This window comes from Mesoplodon bidens (genome assembly GCF_964165515.1).
Source record: "Mesoplodon bidens genome assembly, chromosome: 11".
Lineage (NCBI taxonomy): Eukaryota > Metazoa > Chordata > Mammalia > Artiodactyla > Ziphiidae > Mesoplodon > Mesoplodon bidens.
This window is the reverse complement of record NC_138167.1, coordinates 35935830-35949413: the sequence shown is the minus strand read 5'-3', so window position 1 is coordinate 35949413 and position 13584 is coordinate 35935830. Positions and strand designations below refer to the sequence as shown.

At 41.5% G+C, this 13584-nt stretch overlaps 1 protein-coding gene across 1 annotated transcript in view; it reads left to right on the top strand.

The window, feature by feature from the left end:
• Nucleotides 1-13584, top strand: part of SRGAP1 (SLIT-ROBO Rho GTPase activating protein 1) — a 375594-nt gene that overhangs the window by 328341 nt on the left and 33669 nt on the right. The window lies entirely within an intron of this gene.

Sequence of the window (13584 nt, the reverse complement as noted above, 5' to 3'; positions counted from 1 at the left end):
GTGTGGTAATATCTGACAGCCACTCCCTTCACCATGCCTCACAGTTTAAATACGACATCCCCTCTGTTGAAACAAGGCACGCCAGCCACATCTAAACCAGATGTGGGTCGCTGGTGACAACAAGCTGCCGACTTTGTATGTATGATGAGGCCACTGACAAGCTGAACTGCGAGGAAACTTGGAGGATAGGGAGTAACACTCCTGTAAAATAACAGATCTGGGGAAGATTCATGCATGTGGCTGTACTCTCATTTACATATGCACATAAATTACGATTTACAACGCAAAAATGGTTTGTTTGGTTTTTTTTGCGGTACGCGGGCCTCTCACTGTTGTGGCCTCTCCCGTTGCGGAGCACAGGCTCCGGAGGCGCAGGCTCAGCGGCCATGGCTCACGGGCCCAGCCGCTCCGCGGCATGTGGCATCTTCCCGGACCGGGGTACGAACTGTGTCCCCTGCATCGGCAGGCGGACTCTCAACCACTGCGCCACCAGGGAAGCCCGCAAAAATGGTTTTTAAAAAATGATGTCCTTTCGAAAAGCTATTGAGTTTTTAAAAGAAAAACATTTTCCAGCTGATATTCTTGCTTGGTGCTTGCTCAAAGCAAACTGCTTATGTGTTCCTGAGCCTTCCTAGCATGATCTTGGAAGCAGAAATACTTTGGGAAATGGATTCCACCCCCAGCCTACCCTCTCTCTAGCTGGGCGATGCTTCTGCTAGGTGTGTACTGTTGGGAAACTTCCTTGATATTCTCCAACCTACCAGTGGGCAACACTAAAGTTTCTAAAGGGAGGAACTTGAAAGTGCAATGCAGTTAGAAGGTGGGGAGTTGGGGAAGGGAGGAAGGCGACTTGTCTCCAAACTGGGTTTTGCAGAACACGTACAACTGAATATCACAGATCAACGAAAATAGTTTTCTCGTGATGCCTTGATTAATTCAACAAATAGTTCAGAGCACCTGCCACCTGGCAGAACTCTTCCAGATGCTTGAGATACATAAGTAAACAGACATGGAGCCCTGAACATGTGGAGTTACATTCACGTTTTACATAAGATCAAGAAAATGGCAAGTGACTCCAACCAAGAATAGAACTATTTTGTGGCAGATGATGGAAATTATGGGACAGCCGCAACCCCAAGCCTTCCTAGGCATTGCCACTGACTGGTGCATATTACATCCCAGCCACTGTACCGGAAACACAAAGATTAGCAAAAACAAGCTCAGCCCCTGGCCTCAGGAAGTTTACAGAGCAGAGAAGCAGAGTTGCTCAGGAATGAATGGCCATCCATTTATAACAGAGATCAGGGCACTGAAGGAAAGGAACCAAAGACCCCTCAGCCAAAGGAGATTGAGCAAGGCTTCTGGAGGAAGTGATAATTGAGATGAGGGCTGGAGGACGAAGGGATAAGGGCGTGACATAGGGTGGAGGGTAAAGAAGAGCATTCAAGACACAGAGAACAGCGTGGGCTGTCCCAGGGCCCAAAGAGAGCCCAGGAAGAATGAGTGAGATGCGGCTGAGGAAGCTGGCAAGGATGCACATCCCTGACAACACCCAAACTGCAGCATTTACTAAAAAATAAATCCTTAGATCTTTAAACCATGTACTAAGTCAGACTGTGCTCCTTAATTAATTTAATACAATTCTACTTTAAATCTATGCATAGAAAATTCTTTGCTTTTGGTCAGAGATTATAATAAAGGGAATTTGGTTTGGTTTGGGATTAAAATAAAGAGGATTTAAATTCAATAAATAGTTCTCGAACACCATCTACATGCCCGGCACTAGGTGAAAAGGGATATAAGACCAGCCACATGGTCCTCAGGGTCTATTCATACACAAAGAGCTATACAAATCCATCTAGGATATTCAGAAAATAAACAAAGAGAGTGGTGCATGAATGGGGCAACATTCACTGAACATTTGCATCTAGCCGAGCTGAGGACCTCAAATTGTAAACTTCAAGGCAAGGCCTGCCTTACTCATCCCTGTAACCCAGAGTACTTAACAGTATAAAGTAGTGCTTAGAAATTCAGGTTGTGGAGTCAGATAAAGGCAGTTTCCAGGCTCAGCTTTGTTTCCTTACTAGCAGTATAACTTTGGGCAAGTTACTTAAGTACTCTGTGCCTCAGTTTCTCTACCTGAAAAATGGGATTTATTAGTTTCCTACCAAATATGATGGTTGGAAGATTAAGATAAAGCACATAAAGTGCTTTGCATAGTGCCTAATTCATAGTAAGCACTCAAGAAACGTTAGCTATCACTGTTAGTTCACTGCCTTAGGGAAGTAGGGGTTCAAAGTGCCTGCTGAATTGCCTGGCAGGATGTCACTATGAAGATCGTGATTTTATTCTCAGATCTGTTCTAAGCCTTCAGAAAATTTCACTTTTTCCCTTATGGGAAAGAATTTCATAACAGTAGTTTTCTATGTAGCCACAACAGGAGGAGAAATTCATTTTAAATGCATATGTGAGAATAGAAACTTAATTACAGCTAGCAACAGAGAACAGATCTTTCTTAACATCTTAAGAGAACTACACCCACAAAGAATGAGTAAAAAGTTTAGGATTATGCCCTATAGGGAAAACATTCACTAACTACTAAAATGAGCCCTTCTAAACAGTTGGAACAGAGTTTACCACCCAAGAGAAACCCTCGGACCCAAGATAAGGAATAACACAAGCAAAATGACTAATATTAAGACTACATTCAGTCTCCTCAAAGCCACTTAGAACTGAAAAGCACTACATGCAAATGTTTATCCTCATCACTGTTAATAAATACTATTTTGCCTTTATAGTCATTACTTAAATGTGACAGAATAACTAAAATTCCACAATTCATACAAACACAGCAAGGTAGAGACAGAAGACTTGAGCTGAATTCTCACAACATGCTTCTTCTTCACAAAGGCATAGTCTCTGCTAAATGCATAAGAGTCAAAGCATAGGAATGAGCAATACCACAAACTCAATTTCTTCATTGCAAGAGAGTACACCCTTTGTGGATCTGTTTTATAGGTCCTCAAAATTTTCAGTTTGGAAGGAACCTTACAAGACCCAGTAGCTCAACCTCTAATCTACATGATCATTATCCTGGTCACTAGATTAAAAAGGGGAAAGGAAGGGAAGAGGGATAGAGGGAGGAAGAGAGAAGAGAGAGAGAGAATGCCAAGAATTAAACAGTTCAGGGATGAAGCCAGAATCCTGCAACTCATCACTTACTTAATTCTGTGTCTCCTCCCAAGCTGACTTCAAACCACTAATAGTCATTGGATAGGAGGTTTGGCCAGGTATGGATAAGCCATAGTGTAGTAAAGGCCCCAGTGGCTTCATCCTATCTTCAACAATAACTCCAGAGTACTACATTGGAACCTTTGTAGATAATCCAGACCCACACCCAGGGTTCTGACCTACACAGCATTCTTACCAGTGACCTACATGGGGCCATATACTATGCAATTACCATGGGCCAATGGACATCTTTCTGAACTTTTGTTGGAGGGCCCAGTATGTAACCTACTTTGTTATAACTTTTTTTTGGGGGGGGGGCTGCATTGGGTCTTCGTTGCTGCGCACAGGCTTTCTCTAGTTGCGGACAGTGGAGGCTACTCTTTGTCGCGGTGTACAGGGTTCTCGTTGAGGTGGCTTCTCTTGTTGCAGAGCACGGGCTCTGGGTACACAGGTTTCAGTAGTTGTGGCATGTGGGCTCAGTAGTTGTGGCTCACGGGCTCTAGAGCACAGGCTCAGTAGTTGTGGTGCATGGGCTTAGTTGTTCTGTGGCATGTGGGATCTTCCTGGACCAGGGATCAAACCCGTGCCCCCGGCATTGGCAGGCAGATTCCTAACCACTGCACCACCAGGGAAGCCCTGTTATAACTTTTTAAATCAGGATGAAGGATAGTTCAACATGTGGCACTCAGTAAGGGTATTAAGTAAATAAAATGGGTGTCCTCTTCCATTACTAATTTCTATGCTGCTAAATTTCCCTAATGAGCAGCTCTCCATTGGAGCTTCCCTCCTTCCCTCCCTTTCTCACTCTTCCCTCCCACAAATTATAAGACATGTTTCAGACTGTAGAGGAGCTCATAGTCTAATGAGTGAAAGAAGACACTTATTCCTTCATGGAGGTTTGAAATATCATAGCATTGCCAGTAGCATGAATAGTTTAGGAGCCTGGAACTCCAGATGGGGGCCAGGCACATTGCACCCTGCTGACCAAAAACAAAGTAGGAAGCTAAATGCCATGAGAGAGAATAAATTGGGACAAGAGCCCTTGAGGGGAAGAGATCTCTTCTGATGGGGTGATAAGGGAAAAACTAATACAGAAGGTGGACTTCTCCTGGGTTTGGGGAGGCATAGGATTTTGGTAGGTAAAGATAGCATGAGGTAGTGATCTATTCTTTTTTTTTTTTTTTTTGAGGTATGTGGGCCTCTCAGTGTTGTGGTCTCACCCGTTGCGGAGCACAGGCTCCGGACGCGCAGGCTCAACAGCCGTGGCTCACGGGCCCAGCTGCTCCGCGGCATGTGGGATCTTCCCGGACCGGGGCACGAACCCGCGTCCCCTGCATCGGCAGGCGGATTCTCAACCACTGCACCCCCAGGGAAGCTCCCTGATCTATTCTTGATTGTAGGTTTTTAAAGTGTAGATCCTGGGCCTGTAACACCACCTCCACCTGGGAACTTGTTAGAAATGCAAATTCTAGAGTCTACCCTTGCCCTATTGAAGCAGAAATGAGTCTTAGCATTCTGTTTCGTATCCAGGCGATTCTGGTACATACTCTAGTTTGACAATCAATGATCTAGATTTAAAACTTTGAACCTGGAGTCTATGAACTTGATTGGGGAAAGAAATACATCTTCATTTTCACTAACCTCCAGCTGATATTTAGCATCATCTTCCAATGCAGATGTAGGCAATTAACTACTATGATAATAATTAGGACCAATGCAAGGTCATTATTTATAAATGCATGCATAAAGAATACATATCACAGATTTTAAGGTATTTTTATAACTGTATTTTAATATAACTGGTTTCCTTTGTAATTCTGTGTATATAATTTTAGGCATTAAAAACATTCTGAGAAAGTGCCCATCAGCTTCACAGACTGCCAAAGAGATCTATTCCATTGTACAAAAAAATGTTAAGGACTCCTAGACTAGAAGGAGTCTAGACAAAGAAAACTGAGCAAAGGCTAAGAGGTGAGAAAATACAGGGCAGAGCTGGTATTCCATTTTGACTGAAGTGTGAGAAAACAATGAAGAGAAAAAAGGCTTAACTTGATCCAGAACTTCTTTTCAGCAGGCTCTGGGGAGCTACTTAATCAGGGTGTTTTTTAAAGTGGGGCAAGGATCAGAGCAGGAGAAACCCAATCAAACCAGAGTTTTAAAATAATTGCCTGGTAAAGGTAAGAAGGATGGACTGGAATACAAAGAAACAGAGGTGAGAGACTAAATTTCTAATCCAGGCTTGACTAGTAAAAGCCCAAAGTGAAGAGGGTGCAAATGAAAATGGAAAAAGGAATTGAATGTGAAAGTGCTCTGAAGATTTAACGTTGAGTATGACCAAGAGCAATCAAAGATGACCCAATCGTTTAAAGTGAGGGTCACTGGAACAGAAGTCATACCAAGAAAATCAGGGAAGCCAAGCAGAGCAAGTTTGGGAAAGGAAAGTGCTAAGTTGCCTACAGTATATCCAGTATTTATTTAATGGCACTACAGTATTTATTTAAGGTACTAAGGTACTAGTACAAAGGTACTAACCTTCAAGACATATTGCACCTCCTGAATAACTTATTTGGAGCTGGTATGTTTCGGATAAATTTTTTTTTGATCTCTTTGGTGTCTGAACTCTCTAGAAAGCCTCTATCAAAAACAGCATAGGGCTTCCCTGGTGGCGCAGTGGTTGAGAGTCCGCCTGCCGATGCAGGGGACGAGGGTTCGAGCCCTGGTCTGGGAGGATTCCCACATGCCGCGGAGCAGCTAGCCCCGTGAGCCACAATTAGTGAGCCTGCGTGTCTGGAGCCTGTGCTCCGCAGCAGGAGAGGCCACGATAGTGAGAGGCCCGCGCACCGCGATGAGGAGTGGCCCCCACTTGCCGCAACTAGAGAAAGCCCTCGCACAGGAACGAAGAGCCAACACAGCCATAAATAAATAAATAAATAAATTTTAAAAAGGCAAAATTCCTTTTAAAAAAAAAGCAGCATAATTGCAAAGTCTTTCAAGAGCTTTTCCCCAACAGAGATTTTTATCCTGAGGGCACATGGACCCACAGGAGTTTCCGTGAACCCTTGAAATTACACAAGCGAATTTTGTTTGTGGTCATGGACATTTTTCTGGGAGGAAGTATGTACTTTCAATACAGACTCAAAGGGTATGTGGCCCTCTTTCCCCCTCGAAATGCTAAGAAGTACTCCCTAGTCACCCTTCTAAGCACTCCAAGCAAGGGAAGCCCTTTCATCCGACGATTTTGGGAGGAGGCACAAGTCTCGGAACAAACCAAAAAAGTCTCAGTTACGATGCAGCAGCAAGATTCCAGTCATTGGTGAACGGTTCTGAGTCAGTAGATGCTCACCGCACAGTCACCAGATGAGAAAAGAGTTTGGAATTTCTTGGTCAAAATTCAACAAAGATGACACTAGAGTTTCTGACTCATCTCTTAAACCAAATCTTGCCTGAATACCTGTCTCTACAAGAGCAGTCATTAAAGCCCCAACTTTTAACACTAAAAATGGTCATTTTTGTAATAACGCCTGCACTGCTCAGCTTTCCACTGTCCAAAGAAGCCACACTGCACCGACTGTGCCAGGACAGAAACAAAAGCCTCAGCTCAGGAGCTGTTGCCCTCTACTGGCTAGTTCCAAGTTACTTTCATTCCCAGTCTCCTTGCTGCCAAATGAAAGATTTTGCAATTATGCTGCATTTGATAGAGCCTTTCTAGAGAGTTCAGACACCAAAGAGATTCCCCCAAAATTTAACAGAAACCTACCAGCTCCAAAAAATCCTCAAAACCCATAATACCAACGTTATTAGGAACCTACAGAATTGACTAATATCCCACATTTTTGATACTCACTAAACATTTAACTCCAGGTAATGAAGACAAAAGGGGCTTTCAATGTACTGTATATGAAGTGATAACAAATAAGCAGAAGAATCCAAGATATTAGGAAATTTAAGAGTTAGGCACGCAGAATGGAATAGGGAAATAAAAGCCTTGAAAATAGTTGGGGTTTTTTCCTTCATTAAAACGAACTACCTTTGTGAGGTCATGTGTGGAACACAGTGTTCGCAGGAAGCTTAATAAACATACTTTTTGTCAAATATACCTCAATAAAGCTGGAAAATAACACTGATTACATTTTGCCTTTTTTTTTTGCCATTATCGCCTTCCTATGTAATCAATATATATGAAAGGCAGGTGTAAGTCACCATCACCGTCTGATGAGTCAGCAAGCCCTGATCAGATATACAATTAAAAGACCTTTGTTGTTAAGGAAAGGACAACTTGCTGTTCCTTTCTTCCTATAACTTAAGGAACAGAAGGAGGAAAAAAGAAAATATTGCCCAGACTAACATGTAACTCAGATGTCAGATGTTTTTTCCTTCCTTGGAAGTCCTTCTCCTTCCTAACCCCTCAAAAAATCTACTCCAGTTACTGAAGGTTTCATAAGGGAAAGAAAGGGAGGATCACAGTGCAACCTCTCAATGAACACCCTGAAAGACCTCCCCTTAGGCATTTTTTTTTGCTGCTCTGCAGTGGTGCATCTAAGGGTGTATTTGATTCTTTGAGGAAGGGCAATCGTTTTTCTCCCCTCCCTGGTCCATCCCAGTTCTTCCTCCATGGAAGCAAAAGGAAAACCCTGCAGGTAACCAGACCAATTCTACTCCAATCTTCTCAAAGTAGTATTATTTCTTCCAAGCATTTAATACTTTCCCCAAGAAGAATTTTATTACTGGCAGCTAATTGGTTGACAATTTTTCTATATTGTTACAAGTCTCACTTGCAAGTAGTTGCAGTTTGACAATCAGTACAATTTTTTTTGAAGCTGGGTATCTTTAGCTGCTGTAGGTCCTACTTCCTTGGAAGTTAATTCCTTGAGGACACAGACATGAAACTTTTTTTTCCCCTCAATATCATCCATCCCTTTAAAAAGAAGCAAGACCGCAGAGACTCAACTTTGATAAAATGAAACATTATTGCTTCTGGAGATTTGTGCTGGTTTTAAAACTAGTGTTTAAAAAAATATGTTGGGCCTCCCTGGTGGCGCAGTGGTTGAGAGTCCGCCTGCCGATGCAGGGGATACGGGTTCGTGCCCCGGTCTGGGAGGATCCCATATGCCGCGGAGCGGCTGGGCCCGTGAGCCATGGCCGCTGGGCCTGCGCGTCCGGAGCCTGTGCTCCGCAACGGGAGAGGCCACAACAGTGAGAGGCCCGCATACCACAAAAAAAAAAAAAAAAAAAAAAAAAAAAAAATATGTAAAGAATCGCCTTCTCAAGCTTTCCAAGGACAACTGTACTTGCTAAGCCAGATGGTTACAAACACATGTCTCAGAAACTGGCCTTGTTATTGAAAAGCAAAGTTGAAAAAATTATGCAAATAAGTCACTGTGTCTGCATTAATGATTTACTGAGGAATTGTATGACTCCACATCAATTTAGCCATATACAATTGGGTCAGAAAGTTTAACTGGCACACCCAGAGTAGGTCTACAGGAGTGTTAAATGAGGTCGCATGGATTTATTAATACCCATTTTAAGAAAACTTCAACTATCCATCCTGCTTAACTGCAGGAATTCCAGGGTCTTGATAAATTCCTTTCCTTGCTGTTTCTGGGAATCAGGACCCCACCCCAGGTATCTGTGGCCTCAGCCACAGGTCTGCTCCCCATCAATCCATGCTGTATCTGCACAGGTTATCCACTGCTCTGCTGCAAACCACCTCTTACAATTTCTAGAGTCAATCTCCCTCCAGCTACTGCTGCCCACTCCTGATCTGCTTCTCCCTAAGCAAATGCAGACTCTTCTTTTAATTCTCTGACGACACTGCTCAGCCCAGCTGCAACCTTTAGGAAAGACATCTCTCAAAGTTCAGGAAAATGGAAGGAGGCATTACAACACCAAGAACACTTTAAAGTTGTACTGGTTGTGGCTACTCACAGCCCAGACACACCTCCACATCTCTTATAATAGTGATCTTCAGCCTGGGACTCTACCACTTGGGGTATGTGAATATTTCCCGAGAGATATGAGGATAGGGGTCATTTCCAGGAAATCAATTTCAGATCCTCAACTTCTGTATAAACTCTTTTCCCCAAATAACCTATTATAAGGCTCCTTCACAGAGATTAAGATGCTTCTTTCTAGTTTCTCCTTTAATAACTGCTCTTCTCCTATGTAAAAGCAAACTCACTTCTCACCCATAAGTTTACGTGGTATATTCGAAGATTTTCCATGTTTCTGTAGCTCTTGAGAGAGAGGCACCAACTGCCCTTAATTCTGGACTATCTTTCAAGGATGTCTGTGTCCTGGTGAGTATCCTTGGAACACAGGATGCTCCCTTTATCTAAAAAGCAGACATGTTTACTGTTATGGGTTGAATTATGTCCCTCCCCACAAAAAGATTTTGAAGTCCTCATCCCCAGTACCTCAGGATGTGACTTCATTTGGAAACAGGGTGGTTGAAGATCTAATTAGTTAAGATGAAGTCATACTGGAGTAGGGCGGGTCCCTAGTCCTATATGACTGATGTCCTTATAAGAAGACAGCCATGTGAAGACAGAGACACACAGAGAGAATGCCATGTGATGACGAAGGAAGAAACTGGAGTTGTGCAGTTATAAGCCAAGGAATACTAGAGATTGCTAGCAAACCACCAGAAGCTAGGAAGGCAAGGAAGGATTCCCCTACAGGTTTCAGAGGGAAGACAGCCCTGGCACCAGGGCTTGATTTCAGACATGTAGCCTTCAGAACTGAGAGACAATACATTTCTGTTGTTTTAAACCACCCGATTTGTGGTACTATGTAAAGGCAGCCCTAGGAAACTAATACATTTACTGTCCAGAATAACAATGTCTCACTTGGGCAAGCGGAAGTCATGCTTATTGATCATTAAAAAGACTTGGGTTTCCTAAGGTCAGAATTCTGTCCTGAAATGCAACCTATTGCATGAGCAGGCATCCATCTGGGCCCATCCACACTGGCCCTGCCGAAATTGGGGCTCAGAAAACCAGTGCAAAAATGGTGATATTCCGGCTACTGCTACTGCTGTAATTTCTCCTGTGTTCTGCCAGCATCCATGAAACTATGACAGGGTAACTTGTTAAATATCAGACCCTTCACAGTTCTTAACATGAGGTATTACTGAAGGGTGTAAAGATCTCTGCCCATCAAAGGAACATTTAGACAATCTATTTCATTAACCAAGTCACCATAAACACGGTACCTACTCATTTCATTGAAAGAGATATTTCAAATAAAATTTCTCATATGTAAGTCAGTTGGTCATTAGACTCAGAGCCTTATGGTAACAGAAAGAACATTTATATATATAATATGCTGAGAAGTATTTAATAGGGTGATCAATAAGACTTTTAAGGAAAAAATCATATTAGAATAAGATTCTATGGGAGAAGTAGAATGGAGTTCAGGGAGCAATATAATATTTCCAACTGTTACAAAGCTTATTAAGATATTTTTAAACATGGAAAATGGTAGCTATCAAGTCTCTATTATACCAAGATTTCACTGGATACATTTAAAAGAACAATTAACATTTTATTTTAAATGTCAGTATCTACAATGCATGATAAAGTGCATCATTTGAGACATTTAAATGTAATGATGAGGATTTCGGATTAAAAAAAATCCATCAAGGTATCATGGTTTTTCTAAAATTGGTAGGGAGGTATACGAGTAAAACAAGTTTGAAGACTACTCATTGCCTTCCTGCTTACGACCCTCTCAGCTCTTGGCCTGCCTGGGTGGTCGGAGCGGGCTCAGCTCACTACCAGCACTAACCGAGCAGGCCCCATGTGTGCCATGGTTGACTGTTGTATCACCATCCTTGGCATAGCTGATGTTTAATAGTTGTTAAATGAATACATGTTGAATACTAGAAAGGAGTCATTCATATCCTCTACCTGCTTCTGCTTTGGGGATCGATTGCTCTGTTGGCCTAGCATGGAGTGACTGAAACCAGGATGGCTCTGGAGTCAAGGGGTGTCCTACAGCTGCCAGACCTTGACACACCAAAAATGAAATGAGACTAGACCTAATCTAGAAGTTTGATCAGCTGAGTCCTTATAAATCTCAGATCAAATGAGACATCAGATTTTCAAATTTAACTGAATTTTGGAATTACTCTACAGTTTTTAAGACCTGCAAAAAACCCCTAGGGACAAAGTTAGCCAAAGTCCCAATGACTATATTCCTGTTAGATCAATGTCAAGTGCCATCCTACATGCTCCTGCTGTTGCCACTGCATAGCTAAGCAGTCCTCTTTCAGAATGTACCTCAACACAGTTACCTCTCATGCCCCTCCCTGAGTTCTATCGCCACCCAGAATCCTGCCCCCAGGCGCTGACATTAGGTAGGGGCTACAGAAAGCGGAACCCACTTGCATCTCTCCAATTTCTAGCATTGATATTTTACACATATCATAGGGTTTTAAATTTAAAGTATCCCAGAAAAAGATATTATCAAAAGCAGATTGAAAAAATATGCAGACAAGTCAAAATACTTGCATTTAATGAAGCCTCATGGATTTACAAGATATCAAGAGAAAAGGCAGAAGTGCACGTCAAGCCTATTTCTTCTGACTCATTTCCTCTAGAGAAGCAGCTTAGAATTATTCAGGCAAAAGGCCATGAAATAATTGCACTGGTAGAAAAAGTAGAGGGGGAATTGCTAAACTCTACCTACAGGGCTTTCTTGGGAAGTCACATGGTATGTTTTTTCTTTCTCACTTAGATGGGGAAAAAAAGAACCTATTTTCTTAAACTTTTACTTAAAGGAAAAACAAAATCAGAAGTTAATGTAATGTTTTTATACAGACGAATTATTGAAAATAGACTAAGAATGATCTACTTAATAGTAAAAAATTACAGTAAAAATACACTCGGAAAGATTTTAGTTGAGTAGCTTTTCTTGTCGAATAATCTACTAGATACATTGCTTGGATGTAGTTGGCTAAATGTCTTGTGTGCTCATGAAGTGGTTGGGCTTTTTGTGGTCACCCCATTAGTGTCAATACTGAACTTTTCCCCTCTATGGATTCCTTTGCAACTGCCTGAAAAAAAACTTGCTAGTTGTAAAAACAATCAAAATAAATACTTTCAGATGCTGCTTTCCAAAATTGGGTCAGAGACCACTGGGTATGTCCTGGCTCCCTAAGGCATGGGAAAAATTTCAGTGGCTAAAGTGGAATTGCTGGAAGGTACTGGAAATTAAAGAAGGGAGGGAGTGAGGGAGGAAAAAAGTAGAGGAAAAGAGTTAACAGTAATCGAGAGAGAAAATCAACCATGAGAAAGAAATAAGGGAAGGTCATAATATTTATATAAAAGTGTCTATGATCAGGGGGAAAAATGGCTGCTTTTTTCAAATTCGGGGTTAAACCCAAGAGTTCAGAGAAGGCAGAAATCCTTATAAATTCTTATACATTTCTTTAAAAACTCCCCAGTGTCTCTGGAAGATACTATACAACTAACTCATTATTTTAAAAACTGGCAAAAGAATAAAGCATTTATCCAGCCATTCCTATATGAACTGTTCTTCAAGGTAACCAAACAGTCAGAGGTGAAGTTCCTCTTTGTAGAATGTTTCTGTCTAATAAATGAAAATGGAATGATATAATTAGAATATCACCGTTTTGTAACCTCTAGTGATAAAACCGATTTAGTAGGTATTAGCTGCCTAATAAAACACACAACACTTGCTACCAAAAAGGAAGGAAGGAAGGAAGGGAAGGAGGGAGGGAGGGAAGAAAATAAAATATTGAATCTGACCAAACATTTTGATCTAACTCCCAATATAAAGGGGAAAAAAGAGAATAGAAAACATGTTAAATGATGGTTTGAGGATACCATCAGCAAAACCCTGACTGTGAAAACTTCATGGGAGAAATGAACTAAACATTTCAATCAAAAGGCAGAGATTGTCAGATTGGCGAGCACAGAGTTGGTTACTGCTCTTTTTAACCAGTCTTCTCTCTTTAGTTCTCACTAGAGACACTTTAAAAACAAAGATACAAATAAATGAAAAGTGAGAGGATGGAAAAAGACATACCATGCAAACAGGAAACATAAGCAAGATGGAATGGTCATAAAAATATGAGGCAAAAAGGACTTCAAAGCAAGGAGTAGTAATGGAAATAAAGTGGGAAACTTCATAATGATAAAATGGTTAATACATGAGAAAGACAGAAAAACTATAAATGTATATGGGCCTAATAAAAGGGCTTCAACATACAAAATGCAAAAAACTGACAGAAATAAAGAAATCCACAGTCACGATTGGAGATTTTAATACACCCCTCTCAGTAATTGATAGAGCAATCAGACAAAAAAATATCAGTAAGAAAACAGA